This window comes from Solanum verrucosum, unplaced genomic scaffold, assembly GCF_900185275.1.
Source record: "Solanum verrucosum unplaced genomic scaffold, falcon-dt-bn FXZP01000231.1, whole genome shotgun sequence".
Classification (NCBI taxonomy): domain Eukaryota; kingdom Viridiplantae; phylum Streptophyta; class Magnoliopsida; order Solanales; family Solanaceae; genus Solanum; species Solanum verrucosum.
Genome location: NW_026020176.1, coordinates 454461 through 477371, shown reverse-complemented (window position 1 = coordinate 477371; position 22911 = coordinate 454461). Strand labels below are relative to the sequence as shown.

The 22911-nt window shown below is 42.1% G+C and overlaps 1 pseudogene; it reads left to right on the top strand.

Moving 5' to 3' along the window:
• Window positions 1-3097: 3097 nt before the first annotated feature.
• LOC125828972 (uncharacterized) lies at window positions 3098-22267 on the top strand (annotated as a pseudogene).
• The last annotated feature ends 644 nt before the right edge of the window (window positions 22268-22911 follow it).

Genomic DNA, 22911 nt, shown 5'->3' with positions numbered 1-22911 from the left:
AATTACAATTACAGAGCTTCCCTTCAAAAACATGTATTCTTAAAGAACTGTGAACACGTTAAATTTACTTCTTGTATGATCAGGTATTTATAGTGAAAGTGATGATGTTAACAAAATAATAGACTCTCAACATATTGCAGCTTAACATAGATAGCTCCCTGCAATATCCCTCATATTTCAGGTAATAATTTTTCATAAAAGAAAGTTATATGAATTTTATGCTATTGTCATATGATATCTCATATATGTAGGAATCAATTATGATGATTAACTTGATCGAGAAACATAATGAGAAGTTCTCTTTTTGAACAAATTGCTTTAGATAACAAGTATATTAGCTACTGGGGTAATTATTAATTTCAAATGTTATTTTAAAAGTTATGCATGCACTAATTTTGAATAGACATCAATGTCCTGTTTATACTACGTCATTATAATAGATTTTCGTTCTACCAACTATATTATGACCGTGATATTTGATCTCGGTGTGTTTTGTGAGGAGATATTTACACTACAACTTGATTGATTGAAAGAACTTTGTGTCACCTTTCAATGGAGCTATAGTTAAATTATATGATGAACGAGAATGACTAAGTGAAAATATTTCTCTTGTGTATGTTAGATGACTTAAGTATATCATAATATTCTGAAGCCAAATACAACTATTGAAGAGGAAACTTGTCCACTAATTAAAAAAAAGAGGAAGTTGTAGCTAGAAAATTAGGGGAATCATTTGATGATGACTAATGTAAAATGTAATTGGAATAAACTATATTTTGTTTCTTGGTGGACAGATAATTTTTCTAACCATCTTGAAGGCTCTATTGATTATTGCTTATTATTACTTGTCACTCTCTTGAATTGTAAAACGTGCTGGCATAATATTTTGTTGTTTATGCTAAGTTATGTCTTGAAACTCCTTCATTACATGCACACTCTTTCTCTATCTCATCCACCCACTAATTCATTATTATTTGTATTCTTGCGGCCTCTTTTACACTGATGTGTTACTTTGAAGTGTGTGGTTGTGCATGTAGAGATTTTTCAGAAAAACTATACTTGAAGAATTTGAGGTTCTTTTTTCAAGTGAGTAAAAATTTCAAGTAATTTTTTTATCGATTTTCATGTTTCTCTATGGGTTAATGTTTCGTTACTTTTTTCAGGTTTTGACTTATGAAGATATAGGTTTTGAAGATGCACGTACATGCTATACAAAGTTGATTATCGTCTTTGCTAAGATTTTTGGGAAAAACATTATAATACATACTGGGGATGTTAGGTTTTGGATTGTATAAGCATTGTTATGGATATTCAATGTGTATATGATAGTTGGTATATAACATTTGTTTGTTATATATACAATAGTTCTTTTTATATTTTACATCCAATTCATTCTCTATATTGTAAATCTATAACATTTTTAGAAATTGGACAAAAAAATTATGTATTTAGTTAGGGATCATAATTTATGGGCCATAAAACAACTTTAGGGACCATATATCTTCTGAGGACTAAAAGAAACTGGTCGCTAAAAGTCAATAGGGACTAAAGGAGCATGCTAGTAATCTTTAATTAGGGAGCAGAAAAATGGTCGCCATATCTAGTTTTAGAGACCATAGTTTTTCCGGTCCCTAACCATTTTTAGGGACGGGTGGAAAATGCTCGTCGCAGGTGACGTTTAGCGACGAAGCCTATAAGGACGGGCGGCGACCAGACTATTTTTGTCGCTATTGACTTTTAAGGACCAGAAATATAGTTTTAAGGACCAGATTTCCCTTCGTTAATAGCCGTTTTTCTTGTAGTGATATATACAGATGGAGATTGAAATAGTACAAAGCGTCGTGTACTCACTCCCGTCTCCGGATCAGTCTGCCCCCGGCCCCACCGGCTGCACCAGCTACAGCTGCAGCTCCTGATCTTCATGCTCTGCTGACTCAGATACTAGCAGCTATTGGGGAGATACGACAGGCACCAGCGCCAGTCCCAGCAGCACCAGCTACAGCGCCACAGGGTCAGCCTGCCGCAGCGGCACCAGAGGTTCAGCCGCCCCCAGTTTATGTGACTGTCGTGTCAGACTTAAAGGACGGGGAGATGCCACTGCGCGAGCAGAAGATGCTCGGGGTATTCCAGAGGTTGGCACCGCCGTTATTCTCAGGGGCGATGGGGGAAGATGCCTACGAGTTCCAGCTCACTTGTCAGGAGCAGCTACAGTCATTAGGCCTCTTGGAGTCGAAAGGAGCCAACTTCACCGCTCATCAGTTTCGTGGGCCAGCCAGGCAGTGGTGGCGCTCGTATCGAGAGTCCAGGCCAGTTGGATCGCCTCCTATATCTTGGAGTGAGTTCTGAGAGGCTTTCTTAGCCCGGTTCATGCCACGGAGCGTCAGGGATAGGGTTCGTGATCAGTTCTCCAGATTGGAGCATGGCCCTATGACCGTCTCAGAGTACGAGACGAGATTCCATGAGTTGTCTCGACATGCTACCATGATCCTACCCACGGAGGAGGAGAGAGTTCGTTGTTTTGTACGTGGGTTGCGGTACCGTATGAGGGTCGACACAGAGCATTTAGTTTCTGTCGGCCGTTCATTTCTTGATGTAGTTGACTATGCCCGATCCATGGAGCATATTCATCGCGAGGCCCAAGGGGGCAGCGATAAGAGGGCACGCTACCAGTGCAACTACAGCGGGTCCCAGATTAGAGGGAGAGACTCCTATGATAGGCCCCGCCAGAGGTTCCAGCAGGGTCAGTCCAGTCATCCTGTTCAACCGGCATTACCTGTTTCTGAGGGAGGCCAGTATCACCAAGGTTGTCCTAGTACGGGCCAGAGTTCGAGGGGATCAGATTCTCTCCCTTCCTACCGCAGTCGGGTTACTTCAGGGAATTCAGCTTCGGGGTGTTTTGATTGCGGTGCTCTTGACCATTGGTCCAGAGAGTGCCCCCGGCGAGGGCGAGGAGCGATTGTACCACCTCCCCTTGCACCTAGACCAGTTTCAGCAGTGCCCCCTCTAGCTAGAGGTGGTGGTTAGGACGAGGGTCGTCGGGACAGCCGACAGGGTACCAGAGGCGGAGATCGAGGAGGCAGGCTAGGTGGTAGATAAGATGCATCGGGCAGAGGGGCTCAGGGCCATTTCTACGCAGCCCCGGCGAGGCCGACGGCTGAGGCATCTGACAATGTTATCACAGGTACGCTTTTATTATGCCATCAGCTTGCTACAGTATTATTTGATCCCGGGTCCATATTCTCGTATATATCTGTTTATTTTGCTCCTCGATTGGGTATGAGGTCTGAGTCTTTGGCAGAGCCAGTCCATGTTTCGACCCCGGTGGGTGAGTCCTTAGTAGTGGATCAGATATTGCAATCTTGCTTAGTGACTATCCAGGGTTTTGATACTAGAGTTGATCTTATTTTGCTATAAATGGTTGATTTTGATGTGATTCTGGGCATGGACTGGTTATCCCCTTACCATGCGGTCTTGGATTGCTACGCCAAGACTGTTACCTTAGCGATGCCTGACATTCCCCCAATGTTGTGGCAGGGTGCTTATAGTCACACACCGACAGGGATCATCTCTTTTATGCGGGCTAAACGGTTGGTTGCTTCTGGGTGTTTAGCTTATTTAGCTTATGTGCGAGATATGATTAGGGAGGGCTCTTCAATTGACTCAGTTCCTGTGGTTAGAGAGTTTGCAGATATGTTCCCTACAGACCTACCTGGCTTACCTCCAGAGCGTGACATTGATTTTGCCATAGATTTGGAGCCTGACACCCGTCCTATTTCTATTCCGCCTTACCGGATGGCTCCTGCAGAGCTCAGGGAGCTCAGTGTTCAGTTAGAGGATCTCTTCGGTAAGGGGTTTATCCGTCCGAGTGTATCGCCTTGGGGTGCTCCTGTTCTGTTTGTGAAGAAGAAGGACGGGACTATGAGGATGTGTATTGACTACAGGCAGCTGAACAAGGTGACGGTGAAGAATCGTTACCCCATACCTCGTATTGAAGATTTGTTTGATCGGCTTCAGGGTGCCGCCGTGTTTTCTAAGATTGATTTGAGGTCCGGGTACCATCAGCTGAGGATTAGGGCAGCAGACATCCCTAAGACTGCATTTAGGACCCGTTATGGACACTATGAGTTCCTTGTGATGTCTTTTGGGTTGACTAATGCCCTTGCTGCCTTCATGGACTTGATGACACGTCTGTTCAGGCCATACCTTGATTTATTTGTCATCGTCTTCCTTGATGACATACTGGTATACTCGCGGAGCCAGAGTGAGCATGAGCAGCATTTGAGAATAGTGCTCCAGACTTTGAAATATCAACGGCTTTATGCCAAGTTCTCAAAGTGCGAGTTTTGGCTTGAGTTTGTAGCCTTCTTTGGGCACGTGGTGTCCAAGGAGGGTATTAGAGTTGATTCGATGAAGATTGAGGCTATTCGTGATTGGGCTAGACCTACCTCAGTTACTGAGATTCGGAGCATCATCAGACTAGCAGGCTATTACAGACGCTTTATTTAGGGCTTTTCTACTATTGCAGCCCAGTTGACTCGATTGACTCGTGTTGATATTCCCTTTGTTTGGTCGGAGGAGTGTGAGGCGAGCATTTTGAGGCTCAAGGAGTTATTGACTACCGCTCATATATTGACTCTTCTAGTTGAGGGCGAGGGCTTCATGGTTTATTGTGACGCATCCGGTGTTGGTTAGGGTTTTGTATTGATGCAGCAAGGCCGGGTTATTGCTTATGCATCGAGGCAGCTTAAGATCCATGAGCGCAACTACCCCACTCATGACTTGGAGTTGGCGGCGGTAGTTTTCGCGCTTAAGATTTGGAGGCACTACTTGTATGGAGTTCGATGTGAGATCTATATCGATCATAGGAGTCTTCAGTACATCATGAGCCAGAGGGACCTTAATTCGAGGCAGCGTTGTTGGATTGAGCTCCTGAAGGACAACGACCTCTCTATTCTCTATCATCTGGGCAAGGCGAATGTGGTAGCGGACGCCTTGAGTCGGAAGGTAGTGAGTATGGGTAGTCTAGCCTTCTTATCTGTTGAGGAGCGACCCTTAGCTTTGGACATTCAGTCCTTGGCCAATAGCATGGTTCGGTTGGATATCTCAGATTCTAGACGCGTCTTGGCCTTTATGGGAGTTCAGTCTTCTTTGCTTGATAGGATCCGTGGTTGCCAGTTTGAGGATGATGCCTTGGTGGCCCTTAGAGATCGAGTGTTAGCGGGTGATGGTGGTCAGGCTACCTTAGGTCCTGATGGAGTGTTGAAATTTGTCGGCCGCATCTGTGTTTCGAGAGTTGGAGATTTGATACAGTTGATACTTTCTGAGGCCCATAAGTCTAGATACTCTATCCATCCGGGCACAGCGAAGATGTATCGTGATTTGAGGCAGCATTACTGGTGCGTACAACGACAGCTACCATTCTAGTATTAAGATGGCCCCGTTTGAGGCCTTATATGGTAGGCGTTGTCGCTCTCCAGTTGGTTGGTTTGAGTCTACAGAGCCTAGGCCGCGTGGTACAGATTTGCTTCAGGAGCCCCGGATCAGGTGAGGGTTATTCAGGATAGGCTCAGGACGGCTCAGAGTAGGCACCAGATTTATGCGGATCAGAGGCGTCGACCTTTGAGATTCTCTGTTGGTGATCGGGTATTCCTCCGTGTGTCGCCCATGAAGGGCGTGATGAGGTTTGGGAGGCGGGGCAAGCTTAGCCCCAGGTACATTGGGCCTTTTGAGGTACTCCGGACAGTTGGGGAGGTTGCTTATGAGTTGGCCCTATCTCCAGTATTTTCAGCCATCCACCCAGTGTTTCATGTTTCGATGCTGCGGCGGTATGTTCCTGATGAGTCCCATGTGCTCCAGTATGATGCAGTCGAGTTGGATGATCGTTTGACATTCGTAGAGGAGCCATTTGCCATTCTAGCCAGAGATGTGAGGAGATTGTGCTCAAGAGCCATTTCTGTTGTTAAGGTCCGTTGGAGGCATCGTCCAGTCGAGGAGGCTACCTGGGAGACCGAGCAGGAGATGCGAGAGCAGTTTCCTGGCTTGTTTGAGCCTTCAGGTACTTCTTGATCGTTTCTTTCGCGGACGAAATCCTTTTTAGTAGTGGATATTGTAATGACCCTCTTGGTCATTTCTGTGTCTTGCCTTCTATGTGTCGTTTAGAGCGTTCCTATAGCGACCCCAAGTCATTTATGACTTGCTGGGACTGACAGTTCGGTCACCTGGTCGTTCGTTTGGTCTTGGTGCGAGTTTTTGTGTTTTGGAGCTTATGAACCTTGAACGATAATTTTCGATCAAAAGTTCAAGAAGATGACATCGGAATCCAATTCTGACGATTCCATCAGCTCCGGAAGGGTCATTTTAGGCTAGTAGCATGGTCGACATGACTCCCGAGGTTTTCAGTGTGAGTCGGTGCGATTAGGCGTTTTAACTTTAAATTTAAGCCTAAGTTTGACTTTGGTCAACATTCTGAGTAAACGCGCTCGGATGAGAATTCCGTCAGCGTGGTTAGCTTCGGAATGTCGAGTTTGGTCTAGATTGACCCTTCTTTTGTGTCTGGAGGTTTTCGATATCTTTCCGAGCCCTTTTGTGGGTTTTGACTTAAAATAACTTTTGGAAGTGGGACCCACTTTTTATCGAAATGACCTCTGATGAAAATTTCGACTGCGCCGTTGAGTCTGGAATATCGAATTTGGTATGGTTGCATATCTCGTTTGCGTGCACGGGGTTCCGAACGAGATCGGAGCACCCCATCGAAATTTTAAGTTTTGGAAATGTTGCAGATTTTCTGTAATTTTATTGCAGAAAATCAGCAACATTTCCCAAATTTCAAACCCTCATCTCTCTCTCATCTCTCAACCGATTTGGGTGATCCAAAAGGCAAAGTTGTGAGATTTTTCGACGACAACGCGTTGGTGATCTCGGATAGTGATTTGGAGTCCCCGTTTGAGGTAATTTTTGAAAAATACCTGCTGCCAGACCCCTTTTGTGAGCTTGATTTTGGAAATTTTTGAGACTTGTTTTCTTAGCCATTTTAGATCCGATTTTGGTGATTTTTGAGGCTATCTTGAGTGGTTTTTCGAGGAGAACATTGTGGTGTTGTTAGATTTTACTGTAGATCGCCCGTTTTTGGTAAATACACTGATTCAACTGCTGTCCCATTTCTAATTTTTTTGTGTTGTTCCCGAGCCCCGAATTGTGTCCCATTTTGGGACATGAGCTGGGGGAAACTGGTTAGGACCCACTTTTGGGGTTAGTTTCGGAATTTCCTGCGCGGTTCCCACGATTCCCGTTTTGACTCCAAAATTGACATGTCTCCGTTTGTTGTGATTTTGGTGTCTAAACGATCGTATTAACGTTGTGACTCTATTTTTGATAGCGGGGCAGCGTTTCGAGGACGTTCGAAAAGGAAAGCTCAGAAGGAGTGATTTTGGAGCGCGTGTGATCGGCCTACAGGTAGTCTACGGTTTCCCTCTCTTAGATTGAGCTAGAGTATGTGAATGCATGTTGATTAGTTGGGATTTGGGTTGGGTAGTTATTGAATCCTACATAAGGGTTAAGAAATCATGTTTTCGGCATATTTCGAGAATTATCGGGTAATTGTGAGCATGCTTTGTGTTATTAACGGACCCTCCTCGCTATGTGGAGTGCTTGCATGCTTAATTATTGTTTATTTGAAGCATTTGGGCCTTAGTTTAGTTTTGACTAGGGCTTGCCTTAGAAATACATGATTCGGATCCGATAGGCCCTAGTTTTTCCCCGACGTCGCTCGGCCGGCTTAGATCCCTGTAGACTGGTGTAGCAGACTTGATTCTAATAGTTTGGGCCTTAGTTAGGCGATACTCTTTCTCCGACAATAGTTATCCTTATTTTCCCCGATGTTACGGCTTCACGAGTTGCATCGGCGACATTAGTTCTACTTCGCGGTTTGAATTTGATTTTCGATTTGGTTCCAAGGACTTACATTGATTGGCTAACTATGGACGGCATTCCATGGACATTTATGAGTGTGGATCGATTAGGACTCTTTCAGCAGCTACATTGGCACTTTTATAGAGCATCCGGTTAGAGTTCCGGCCTCTATTGCCTAGATACTTATATAGAGCATCCGGTTTAAGGTCCGGCCTCTATTTCCCAGATACTTATATAGAGCATCCGGTTATAGTTCCGGCCTCATATACTTGATATTTGTGATTGGTTACTCGGGTACTTCTGGTGAGCATCCGGTTAGAGGTCCGACCTCCGTACTGTCAGATTTTACTAATTAGGGTTGAGGTTCTGATTCGTGTTCATCGTTCTTAGGTTCTTTTATGCAATTATCTTTAGTTTAAGTTATTCTGTGTACTCGTCGGGCTTATGGGGTCCGTTCGAGTTTTTATTTAACTTGCGCACGAGTGTACCTTCTGGGCTTATGGGGGCCCAGTTAGGTGTAGTTAGCTTATAGATTACTTTACTTAGTTCTTTGTACACTCGTGTGCCTTCCCTTGTTAGTTAGATTTTAGTTCTTGATTCGGTTTGTGTTATTCCTTCTTTTCATATTGCCTTTACTTTTCAAGTTCAGTCGACCTATGTTGCCTACTAGGTACCTGTTGTTTTGGTACTCATGCTACGCTCTGCATCTATTCGTGATGCAGGTCCGGGCACTAGTAGCCAGCTCTGATACCAAGTTGTCACGACCCGATTTCTCAAGTCATGATGGCACGTACTATAACCCACCAGCAGGTAAGCCAACTCGTAACCCGGAACAATAAGTAATGGGTGTGAGGGTAGAAACTAAACAAGAGTAGACAAATAACAATATAAATAGGCGGAAGCTAACCAAAAACATATATACAAATAAAGATCCCTCCCAGAACCTGGAAGTCACTAGTACAGAGCTACGAACAAAATGAGTACAAGTCCCAAAAGTAGACAACAGAGACTGGACTGTCTCGAAAGGTAAAAGACAAGTCTATATATACAGATGGAGATTGAAATAGTACAAAACGTCGTGTACTCACTCCCGTCTCCGGATCAGTCTGCCCCCGGCCCCACCGGCTGCACCAGCTACAGCTGCAGCTCCTGATCTTCATGCTCTGCTGACTCAGATACTAGCAGATATTGGGGAGATACGACAGGCACCAGCACCAGTTCCAGCAGCACCAGCTCCAGCGCCGCAGGGTCAGTCTGCCGCAGCGGCACCAGAGGTTCAGCCACCCCCAGTTTATGTGACTGTCGTGTCAGACTTAAAGGACGGGGAGATGCCACTGCGCGAGCAGAAGATGCTCGGGGTATTCCAGAGGTTGGCACCGCCGTTATTATCAGGGGCGATGGGGGAGGATTCCTACGAGTTCCAGCTCACTTGTCAGGAGCAGCTACAGTCATTAGGCCTCTTGGAGTCGAAAGGAGCCAACTTCACCGCTCATCTGTTTTGTGGGCCAGCCAGGCAGTGGTGGCGCTCGTATCGAGAGTCCAGGCCAGTTGGATCGCCTCCTGTATGTTGGAGTGAGTTCTCAGAGGCTTTCTTAGCCCGGTTCATGCCACGGAGCGTCAGGGATAGGCTTCGTGATCAGTTCTCCAGATTGGAGTAGGGTCCTATGACCGTCTCAGAGTACAAGACGAGATTCCATGAGTTGTCTCGACATGCTACCATGATCCTACCCATGGAGGAGGAGAGATTTCGTTGTTTTGTACGTGGGTTGCGGTACCGTATGAGGGTCGAAACAGAGCATTTAGTTTCTGTCGGCCGTTCATTTCTTGATGTAGTTGACCATGCCCGATCCATGGAGCATATTCATCGCGAGGCCCAAGGGGGCAGCGATAAGAGGGCACGCTACCAGGGCAGCTACAGCGGGTCCCAGATTAGAGGGAGAGACTCCTATGATAGGACCCGCCAGAGGTTCCAGCAGGGTCAGTCCAGTCATCCTGTTCAAGCGGCATTACCTGCTTCTGAGGGAGGCCAGTATCACCAGGGTGGTCCTAGTACGGGCCAGAGTTCGAGGGGATCAGATTCTCTCCCTTCCTACCGCAGTCGGGTTACTTCAGGGCGTTCAGCTTCGGGGTGTTTTGATTGCGGTGCTCTTGACCATTGGTCCAGAGAGTGCCCCCGGCGAGGGCGAGGAGCGATTGTACCAGCTCCCCTTGCACCTAGACCAGTTTCAACAGTGCCCCCTCTAGCTAGAGGTGGTGGTTAGGACCAGGGTCGTCGGGACAGCCGACAGGGTACCAGAGGTGGCGCTCGAGAAGGCGGGCTAAGTGGTAGATCAGATGCATCGGGCAGAGGTGCTCAGGGCCATTTCTACGCAGCCCCGGCGAGGGCGACGGCTGAGGAATCTGACGATGTTATCACAGGTACGCTTTTATTATGCCATCAGCCTGCTACAGTATTATTTGATCCCGGGTCCATATTCTCGTATGTATCTGTTTATTTGCTCCTCGATTGGGTATGAGGTCTGAGTCTTTGGCAGAGCCAGTTCATGTTTCGACCCCGGTGGGTGAGTCCTTAGTAGTGGATCAGATATTGCGATCTTGCTTAGTGACTATCCAGGGTTGTGATACTATTGTTGATCTTATTTTGCTAGATATGGTTGATTTTGATGTGATTCTGGGCATGGACTGGTTATCCCCTTACCATGCGGTCTTGGATTGCTACGCCAAGACTGTTACCTTAGCGATGCCTGACATTCCCCAGTGTTGTGGCAGGGTGCTTATAGTCACACACCGACAGGGATCATCTCTTTTATGCGGGCTAGACGGTTGGTTGCTTTTGGGTGTTTAGCTTATTTGGCCTATGTGCGAGATATGAGTAGAGAGGGCTCTTCAGTTGACTCAGTTCCTGTGGTTAGAGAGTTTGCAGATATGTTCCCTACAGACCTACCTGGCTTACCTCCAGAGCGTGACATTGATTTTGCCATAGATTTGGAGCCTAACACCCGTCCTATTTCTATTCCGCCTTACCGGATGGCTCCTGCAGAGCTCAGGGAGCTCAGTGTTCAGTTAGAGGATCTCTTAGGTAAGGGGTTTATCCGTCCGAGTGTATCGCCTTGGGGTGATCCTGTTCTGTTTGTGAAGAAGAAGGACGGGACTATGAGGATGTGTATTGACTACAGGCAGCTGAACAAGGTGACGGTGAAGAACCGTTACCCCATACCTCGTATTGATGATTTGTTTGATCAGCTTCAGGGTGCCGCCGTGTTTTCTAAGATTGATTTGAGGTCGGGTACCATCAGCTGAGGATTAGGGCAGCAGACATCCCTAAGACTGCATTTAGGACCCGTTATGGCCACTATGAGTTCCTTGTGATGTCTTTTGGGTTGACTAATGCCCCTGCTGCCTTCATGGACTTGATGACACGTCTGTTCAGGCCATACCTTGATTTATTTGTCATCGTCTTCATTGATGACATACTGGTATACTCGCGGAGCCGGAGTGAGCATGAGCAGCATTTGAGGATAGTGCTCCAGACTTTGAGAGATCAACGGCTTTATGCCAAGTTCTCAAAGTGCGAGTTTTGGCTTGAGTCTGTATCCTTCTTTGGGCACGTGGTGTCCAAGGAGGGTATTAGGGTTGATTCGATGAAGATTGAGGCTATTCGTGATTGGGCTAGACCTACCTCAGTTACTGAGATTCGGAGCTTCGTCAGACTAGCAGGCTATTACAAACGCTTTGTTGAGGGCTTTTCTACTATTGTAGCCCCGTTGACTGGATTGACTCGTGTTGATGTTCCCTTTGTTTGGTCAGAGGAGTGTGAGGCGAGCATTTTGAGGCTCAAGGAGTTATTGACTACCGCTCCTATATTGACTCTTCTAGTTGAGGGCGAGGGCTTCATGGTTTATTGTGACGCATCCGGTGTTGGTTTGGGTTTGTATTGATGCAGCAGGGCCGGGTTATTGCTTATGCATCGAGGCAGCTTAAGATCCATGAGCGCAACTACCCCACTCATGACTTGGAGTTGGCGGCGGTAGTTTTCGCGCTTAAGATTTGGAGGCACTACTTGTATGGAGTTCGATGTGAGATCTATACCGATCATAGAGTCTTCAGTACATCATGAGCCAGAGGGACCTTAATTCGAGGCAGCGTCATTGGATTGAGCTCCTGAAGGACTACGACCTCTCTATTCTCTATCATCCGGGCAAGGCGAATGTGGTAGCGGACGCCTTGAGTCGGAAGGCAGTGAGTATGGGTAGTCTAGCCTTCTTATCTGTTGAGGAGCGACCCTTAGCTTTGGACATTCAGTCCTTAGCTAATAGCATGGTTCGGTTGGATATCTCAGATTCTAGACGCGTCTTGGCCTTTATGGGAGTTCAGTCTTCTTTGCTTGATAGGATCCGTGGTTGCCAGTTTGAGGATGATACCTTGGTGGCCCTTAGAGATCGAGTGTTAGCGGGTGATGGTGGTCAGGCTACCTTAGATCCTGATGGAGTGTTGAAATTTGTCGGCCGCATCTGTGTTTCGAGAGTTGGAGATTTGATACAGTTGATACTTTCTGAGGCCCATGAGTCTAGATACTCTATCCATCCGGGCACAGCGAAGATGTATCGTGATTTGAGGCAGCATTACTGGTGGAGTGGCATGAGGAGAGATATTGTTGACTTTGTTTCCCGTTGCTTGTGCTGCCAGCAGGTAAAGGCCGAGCATTTGAGGCCTGGTGGCGAGTTCCAGAGATTACCCATTCCGGAGTGGAAGTGGGAGCGTATCACTATGGACTTCGTTGTGGGGTTGCCTCGGACTTCTAGAGGTGTTGACAGCATTTGGGTCATCGTGGATCGATTGACCAAGTCAGCACACTTCCTTCCTGTTCATACTACCTTCAGTGCTGAGAGGTTGGCTCGTATCTATATTCGGGAGGTAGTTCGTCTTCATGGTGTGCCTGTTTCTATCATTTCAGATCGGGGTTCACAGTTCACTTCCAGCTTTTGGAGGGCTTTTCAGGAGGAGTTGGGAACTCGTGTCCACCTTAGCACAACATTTCACCCACAGACGGATGGTCAGTCAGAGCGTACTATTCAGGTCCTTGAGGATATGTTGCGGGCCTGTGTTATGGATTTTGGAGGTCAGTGGGACCAGTTCTTGCCTTTGGCGGAGTTTGCGTACAAAACAGCTACCACTCTAGTATTCAGATGGCCCCGTTTGAGGCCTTATATGGTAGGCGTTGTCGCTCTCCAGTTGGTTGGTTTGAGTCTACAGAGCCTAGGCCGCGTGGTACAGATTTGCTTCAGGAGGCCCTGGATCAGGTGAGGGTGATTCAGGATAGGCTCAGGACGGCTCAGAGTAGGCACCAGAGTTATGCGATCAGAGGCGTCGACCTTTGAGATTCTCTGTTGGTGACCGGGTATTCCTCCGTGTGTCGCCCATGAAGGGCGTGATGAGGTTTGGGAGGCGGGGCAAGCTTAGCCCCAGGTACATTGGGCCTTTTGAGATACTCCGGACAGTTGGGGAGGTTGCTTATGAGTTGGCCCTACCTCCAGTATTTTCAGCCATCCACCCAGTGTTTCATGTTTCGATGCTGCGGCGGTATGTTCCTGATGAGTCCATGTGCTCCAGTATGATGCAGTCGAGTTGGATGATCGTTTGACATTTGTAGAGGAGCCAGTTGCCATTCTAGCCAGAGATGTGAGGAAATTGCGCTCGAGAGCCATTCCTGTTGTTAAGGTCCGTTGAGGCATCGTCCAGTCGAGGAGGCTACCTGGGAGACCGAGCAGGAGATGCGAGAGCAGTTTCCCGGCTTGTTTGAGCTTTCAGGGTACTTCTTGATCCTTTCTTTCGCGGACGAAAGTCCTTTTTAGTAGTGGATATTGTAATGACCCTCTTGGTCATTTCTGTGTCTTGCTTCTGTGTGTCGTTTAGAGCGTTCCTATAGCGACCCCAAGTCATTTATGACTTGCTGGACTGACAGTTCGGTCACCTGGTCGTTCGTTTGGTCTTGGTGCGAGTTTTTGTGTTTTGGAGCTTATGAACCTTGAACGATCATTTTCGATCAAAAGTTCAAGAAGATGACATCGGAATCCAATTCTGACGATTCCATCAGCTCCGGAAGGGTCATTTTAGGCTAGTAGCATGGTCGACATGACTCCCGAGGTTTTCAGTGTGAGTCGGTGCGATTAGGCGTTTTAACTTTAAGTTTAAGCCTAAGTTTGACTTTGGTCAACATTCTGAGTAAACGCGCTCGGATGAGAATTCTGTCAGCGTGGTTAGCTCCGGAATGTCGAGTTTGGTCTAGATTGACCCTTCTTTTGTGTCTGGAGGTTTTCGATATCTATCCGAGCCCTTTTGTGGGTTTTGACTTAAAATGACTTTTGGAAGTGGGACCCACTTTTTATCGAAATGACCTCTGATGGAAATTTCGACTGTGCCGTTGAGTCTGGAATATCGAATTTGGTATGGTTGCATATCTCGTTTGCGTGCACGGGGTTCCGAACGAGATCGGAGCACCCCGTCGGAGTTTTAAGTTTTGGGAAATTGCAGAAATTTCTGCAATAAATTGCAGAAAATCAGCCAACTTTCCCAAACTTCAAACCCTCATCTCTCTCTCATCTCTCAACCGATTTGGGCGATCCAAAAGGCTAAGTTGTGAGATTTTTCGAGGACAACGTGTTGGTGAGCTCGGATAGTGATTTGGAGTCCCCGTTTGAGGTAATTTTCGAAAAACACCTGCTGCCAGACCCTTTTTGTGAGCTTGATTTTGGAAATTTTTGAGACTTGTTTTCTTAGCCATTTTAGATCCGATTTTGGTGATTTTTGAGGCTATCTTGAGTGGTTTTTCGAGAGAACATTGTGGTGTTGTTAGATTTTACTGTAGATCGCCCTTTTTGGTAAATACGCTGAATTAGCTGCTGTCCCATTTCTAATTTTTGAGAAAAATTGGGTTTTAGTTGCTTGTTGATATTGTGTTGTTCCCGAGCCCCGAATTGTGTCCCATTTTGGGACATGAGCTAGGGGAACTGGTTAGGACCCACTTTTGGGGTTAATTTCAGAATTTCCTGTGCGGGTCCCACGATTTCCGTTTTGACTCCAAAATTGACCCGTCTCCGTTTGTTGTGATTTTGGTGTCTAAACGACCGTATTAACGTTGTGATACTATTTTTGATAGCGGGGCAGCGTTTCGAGGACGTTCAAAAGGGAAAGCTCCGGAAAAGTGATTTTGGAGCGCGTGTGATTGGCCTACAGGTAGGCTACGGTTTTCCTCTCTTAGATTGAGCTCGAGAATGTGAATGCATGTTGATTAGTTGGGATTTGGGTTGGGTAGTTATTGAATCTTGCATAGGTGTTAAGAAATCATGTTTTCGGCCTATTTCGGGAATTATCGGGTAACTGTGAGCATGCTTTGTGTTATTAACGGACCCTCCTCGCTATGTGGAGGGCTTGCATGCTTAATTATTGTTTATTTGAAGCATGTTGGGCCTTAGTTTAGGTTTGACTAGGGCTTGCCTTAGAAATACATTATTCGGATCCAATAGGCCTTAGTTTTGCCCCGACGTCGCTCGGCCGACTTAGATCCCTGTAGACTGGTATAGCAGACTTGAGTCTGATAGTTTGGGCCTTAGTTAGGCAATACGCTTGCTCCGACTTTAGTTATCCTTATTTTCCCCGATGTTACGGCTTCACGAGTTACATCGGCGACACTAGTTCTACTTCGCGGTTTGAATTTGATTTTCGATTTGGTTCCAAGGACTTACATTGATTGGCTATGTGTGGACGGTGTTTCATGGACAATTATGAGTATGGATCGATTGAGACTCTTTCAGCAGCTACATTGGCACCTTTATAGAGCATCCGGTTTAAGGTCCGGCCTCTATTGCCCAGATACTTATATAGAGCATCCGGTTTAAGGTCCGGCCTCTATTTCCCAGATACTTATATAGAGCATCCGGTTAGAGTTCCGGCCTCATATACTTGATATTTGTGATTGATTACTTGGATATTTCTTGTGAGCATCCGGTTCGAGGTCCGGCCTCCGTACTGTCAGATTCTACTAATTAGGGTTGAGGTTCTGGTTTGATGTTCTTCGTTCTTGGGTTCTTTTATGCAATTCTCTTTAGTTATAGTTATTCTGTGTACTCGTCGGGCTTATGGGGGTCCGTTCGGGTTTTATTTAATTTGCGCACGAGTGTACCTTCTGGGCTTATGGGGGTCCAGTTAGGTGTAGTTAGCTTATAGATTACTTTAGTTAGTTCTTTATACACTCGTGTGCATTCCATTGTTACTTAGATTTCCGTCTTGACCTCGGTTTGTATTATTCCTTCTTTTCATATTGCCTTTACTTTTCAAGTTCAGTCGGCCTATGATGCCTACTGGGTACCTGTTGTTTTGGTACTCATGCTACGCTCTGCATCTATTTCGTGATGCAGGTCCGGCACTAGTAGCCAGCGTTGATCGAGCTTGGAGCAGACTGATTCGGAGACGGGAGTGAGCACACAACGTTTTGTACTATTTCAGTCTCCATCTGTATATATAGACTTGTCTTTTACCTTTCGAGACAGTCCAGTCTCTGTTGTCTACTTTTGGGACTTGTACTCATTTTGTTAGTAGCTCTGTACTAGTGACTTCCAGGTTCTGGGAGGGATCTTTATTTGTATATATGTTTTTGGTTTGCTTCCGCCTGTTTATATTGTTATTTGCCTACTCTTGTTTAGTTTCTACCCTCAGACCCATTACTTGTTGTTCCGGGTTACGGGTTGGCTTACCTGCTGGTGGGTTATAGTAGGTGCCATCATGACTTGAGAAATCGGGTCGTGACAGGCACCCAGTGATTTCGATTAAAACTTTGTATATATATGTATATACGTAAAAGATATCAATATATATTAACTTTGCCACCTAATAAACAAAGTTGTGAAATGTGCCGCTGGCAGAAGATGTGGTCTGCCACACTCGCAATGCGTGTTCGAACCTTGTTTTGGGCATTAATTTTTTGCCTTTCTCGAAGAGCTTCTCATATCTTTTTTTCCTATTAATGTGGGAAGAATTTTAGTATATTTTTTTCTTCCATTGGTTCTTATTTATATGCTATTCTTTAATAATAATTCAAATCGACTCCTTTTTGCTTTAACTAATTCTTAATTTTTTGTACTTTCTCTTTCACTAATTATTAATCTCTTGATGTGAGTATTACGTGTGTATTCTTTATCAATTTTAATGACAACTGAATTATGAATGTCACATAAATGTTACTAAGAATATATTTAAATAGTATCTTTTTTAAGTTTTAAAAATGATAAATATTATTTTGTTAGAGTTCTTTTAATTTAAAGGTTCTTCCGATCTTCATTGACCTTCTTGCTAAGTAAGATGACGGGGTTGAAACTATAATTTTTATTATTTCTCTACTATATTTCAACAACTTATAAAAGTTCGAATTTTTAATGTGAAAAATCCTTTTTACCGCAAAGTTTTAGAGAATAAGGCCTCTAATTCCTTAAAATAAAAAATTGAATTGTTTAGTTATCTCTAACCTCAGAATATCTAAAAGAAAATATTACTAACATGCATGTTTGATCAATTTTTTTATAAAAATCGAAAAAGATAAATAATCCGAATTATAATAAAAAAATGGAGGAACCGATCCGTTTATCTTACTTGGACGATGTGGCACCCACGATCTCGAAATCCTAGATCCGCCTCTGCATAAAATATCACTTCATCTGTGGCAACAACTCAATCTTTTAATGATGTTGCTTCCTCTTCTAACATCAAACGTTTTTTTTTTGTCGATGCGAAGGATGTGAGCAGCAACATGACTATTTTATTAGTCGTGTTAAAGAACTCACTAATATGCTTAAGGAAATGACATATAATATTGATGTCAATACATCCAAGAAGATTTCACAGCCTTTGAAGTGTAGGAGGTTGAAAAAATCAATTTCCCGATCACTATATATAATTAGTAAATGAAAAAAAAATCAATGACTAATGCTCCAGTATCTTCCTCAACTGCAAAAGGCAAGGAGAAAGAGAAAGATAAACAGAAGAAAGTCGTCAGTTGTGATGTTAAGCAACAATATCCATTTGAAGGTCTTTAAAATTGATTAAAATAGAACTTTTCTTGTATTTTGATGTTATAGTATTTTTATATAAATTTGTTTTTAAGAGTATAAAGGTTATTTAATTGTAGTTTACCATTCGTTTTATTAAAAGAAAAGGCAAAATTACAAATCATAACACTATTTTCTCCTAGTTTACATAATTTCATTTTACAGATTCATTAATTTGTTTTTGAAACTTTGCAATGGTTAGTTTATTTTTATCATCGATATGCTTGGTTACATAGTGTCTTTAATTAGAGAGTCAAATAAATATTTTTCTCAATTTTCTTCTTTGCAAATTTCGTTAGTATAACACTATCAATTACTTTCAAAATATTAAATATTTAAAAATAATAATAATATATATATATATATATATATATATATATATAACTAATGTGTTTATCAAGAGAAAAAGTTCCATAATCATATGATATACCAATAAGTAATATGTAGTCATTATGTGTTTTAAAATTAAAATGCAATCTTCCAAAATCCAAATTTTATGTGTAATACAGTTATGATAGTGTTTTGGAATTGAAGTCGTGCACAAACAAAACATTAAGGATCTTTGAAAAGGATGAAAGAGAAGTAAGGGATAATGGAAAAAAAGTTCAAAAAAGTACTTCGGTGTGAGAGAATAATCATCATTGTGTATCATATAATTATAATTAATTGCTAGTTTTAATTTTATTATTTGACTTTCTATTTTTTTTGCTCCTGTTAATATTAACATTATTATGACAACAACAAAAAATTCATATAAATTTTTAGGCTTGATCTCTTGGAGAAGAAAAGATTCCTTTGGAGAATGTTCTAAATAAATGTATCCTGTAAAAAGTTATTTGTGAATCTGCAGTAGTTGGATTTACATAGAGTTTGTACTAACAAATACTTACAACAATTACTTTACAGAAACATAACAAACAATGTTTAAACATGTACTCAAAGACAACAATTAATATCATAAACATAAATTAATGATTGTAAAAACACATACCAGGATCTTTAACAATAGAATGAAACAGAAAGGAAAATTCGAGCCCACTGAATGTGCAGTGTCTCCTTAAGAAAATCATTAACTCTAGTACCCGAAGTGAGCTACTCAACAGGAGAAAAGTATACAAATATTTGATTGTGCAGAAGAAGAAGAAGAAGAAGAAGAAGTTCAGAATCAAATATTTAATTGTGCAGAAGAAGAAGAAGAAATTCAGAATTTTTGTTGTTTTAAAATGAGAGGAAACCCCTCTATTTATAGACAAAAAAGGGTAGTGTGAACAAATGCTTATTGTGCCTTACCGGAAAGGTCACAACTCTTCGGAGAAGTCACAACTCTTCGGAAAGGTTACAACCTTTCATAAAAGTAGCAATTCTTCATAAAAGTCACAACTTTTCAATAAAAGTCACAACTTTTCATGAAAGGGGAAGGCTAATTTTGGAAATAAATAAATTAAAAGAGAATCCTTGTTTGTGGTGGCGCCATGTAGGCGGGACTAAGGTTCTCTTTATATATATATATATATATATATGATATGATGATTTATTTTGTTAGAACAAATGTCAATTATGTAAGAAAGGAGGAAATGTGGTATCTGTGGCAACATATATAACCTTTGTTGTTAAAAAATCACACAACCAAAAGGTGATATGTGGTAACATATATAACCAAAAAAATCACAGAATTATTTGTATGTGCTCCAACAGAAAGGATAAATGTGGCAACATATGTTACTTTGAATTGTAACGTTGCAACATTATATTGTCAAAATTCAAAAAAAAATTAAAAGGTTGAAAACAACTATCATTTTTTCCCTCTCCTCTATAAAAGGTCATTTTATATTCCAAATTTAATTTTCGTGTTGTATTTCCTTCTTTCCTCCCGTCCCTCTTGTTTCTCCATTATTCTTCTTCACAAATCTAGTTGTTGTTGCGTTATTTTCTACAACATAAATGTAATATGTTGCAGTTTTCTCTTTCTCTACAATAGTTCCAACGCGTCGTCATTTCTCTCATTCCTAATTTATGGTCGATATCTTCTTAGATAAAATTTAATTAGGGTTTTGAAATGTTTTCTGGAATTAATCACTTATTTGTTTGTAGGGTTGGTTTGGTGGTTTGGTTGGTTGTTATTCCTTTGAAATATTATGTAGTTTCAAAAAGCTTCAATTCGTAGTAGGTTTGTTAGGGTTTAGGTAGGGTTTTGTGGTTTGTTGGTTGGTTCATGTGTGGTATTGAATCATATTTGTAGATTTGTTGTTGTTTGTGTTGTTCTATGTTGTGTTGTTTTGTGTTTGGCTGTTATTATTTTTGTTAAGAAATATTTGATTTTGTGGTTACAAATACAAATATAATGTCTTATGTCAAAAGAAAAACTGAAGTAACAACTGAAACAACTGACACAAAGATCAAGAAGAAACCTAGGACTAAAACTAGTAGGAAGAGGAAGGAAAATTTCAATTCCACTCTTTTAGAAGAGCTTGCATCTGAAGCAGTTTTTTTTCCTCAAGTAGAATCAGGAGTTTCTTCTTCTCAAGTAGAACTAGGAGTTTCTCAAGAAAATCTTGAAATTCTCCATGAAATTGATGTAGAGGAACAAGGGCAAGAAAAAAATGATGATGATGATGATAATAAAAAGATACAAATGAAGTTGATGATGATGAAGAAAGAGAAGAAGAAAAAAATGAAGTTGAAGAAGAAGGGAAAAAATGAAGTTGAGGAAGAATAAGGGAAAAAAGAAGTTGAGGAAGAAGATGAAGGAAAAAAAAAAGAAGTTGAGGAAGAAGAAGAAGGGAAAAAAAGAAATTAAGGAAGAAGGAAAAAATAAAGAAGTTGAGTAAGAAGACGAAAAAAGAAGTTGAGGATGAAGAAAAAAATGAAGATAAGGATGATGGGCTCAAAAATGTTAATGCACACACTTTTCTTGTGCATTTCCAGCCTAATGCTACTGGTGATAGCATTATAAGGTCAGCCATGGAAAATCTTTCGATTCCTTTGGGAAAATACTCTGGGAGAATGATTTGAAAGATTTTTTTTAGGAATAGTTGTTTTGGGCAATATCTTGATTTTCCTATGAATAATATTGCATGTGTTTCAAATAAGCATTGTCTATAAACTTCTGAAAAGAAGGTTCATTTTTTAGAATAATGAAAAGAAGGATGAGGTGTTGATTAGTTATTGTGGCATTCCACTCTTCTTTGGCAAAAAAGAGTTTGCCATAGTTACAAGGTTAAAATTCCATTCTCCTTCTGAGATAATCCCTATTTTCACAGCCAAAAATCAACCACGAAGACGAAAGAATAGAGAACCACAAACACTTAAGGAACAGTCAATTGAGGAGCAGGACTTGGTGTCCCTTGTTGGCCCAAGCTTCAAAAATCCCATTATGATAGCTTTGTTGAATGACAAGGATGCATCAAAGAAGCACAAGGAGTCATTGTGCTTACTTTGGTTTGTATATAATGTACATATGTCCAAAGATGACAACAACAACATACCCTTTAATTGGATGAAGTTATCCGAGGATATTGAGGTTTTCAACAACTATCCTTGGGGTCATGACAACTATGAATTAACTGTCAAATACTTGGCTCTTTTATCTCCAAAGACGAATAACTTATTTGGCTTTCCATGGGCTTTCATGGTAAACATAAATATTCTTAATATTTTTATATTTATTAAATAATTCAACATTTGATTTGTGACAAGTTTTCCTTTTGTATAGGCTTGGCATTTGAAACCATTCCTCATTTGAGGCATTTAGTAACTGCAAAAGAAGAGATTTCATCTCCACTGATATTGAGATGGTTGACAACAAAAAATGTCAAAAATCCTCCAAATCTTTTTAATCCTTCTGATGATGCAGTAAGTTGTTATATTACAAATTTTAAATTATGTCATATGTGTTAAATGTTGTTACAAATGAGGCATATGTTGCTACAGAAGAGTCATATGTTGCTGCAGATGCCTCATATGTTGCAACATATCACCCATTTGTAGTAGCATGTAACCCAAATGTTGCTACATATGAGTCATATGTTGCTACAAATGATGTATTTGTTGCAATATGTGACACAAATGTTGCTACAGATGACCCATGTGTTGGTACATATGAGTTATATGTTGCTACAAATGATGCATCTATTGCAATATGTGACCCAAATATTGCTACAGATGCCCCATATGTTACAATATATCACCCACCTATAGAAAAATATGATCCATCTATTACAACATGTGACTCAAATATTCCTATAGATGACCCATTTTTATAATTTTAGGTTGTGCATCCATGGCTTGTCCCAACAGAAAATGAATTGCAAATGTCATTTCTGATTACTCTAGGGTTGGTTGAAACCTTATTTGATCATGTAGTGGATAGAGTTAAAAGAGAATTGGTTGAAGCAACAACCATCACAAGGGCAATAGTTGATAATTAGTTAGTTGTTTTTAATGAGGATATGGTAGATGCAGATGTAAGGGATGGTGTTAATATTGGTGTTGGTGTTGATATTGGTGATGGTATTTGTGTTGGTGTTGGTGTTGGTGGACAAAGTGTTGGGCTACCTCTTCTAGTAGATGCTCTGGCTTATTATGTGAGAAGTGCAAGAAACAACGACTCCATCATGTGTCTTCAAACATTGAGTAAGGCTGTGGATGAATTTAAATACAAGAGGGGGGGGGGGGGTCAGAGTCATTTCATCAAACAAGGTTTGGGATCCATATACTCCACAGGCCAAGAGGAGAAAAAAATATTTTAACAAGGCAATATACAATTTGAAAAGAAAAATATTTAGAGAATTGGCAATGGCCATGGGAGAGAAGATGGAGCTCAAGCCGGTGAATATTTAAAAGATTGTTCCTGTAGCTAAAAAGGTCATTTGGTTGGAACTGGTGAAAGTAAAGGATCTGCGCGCAC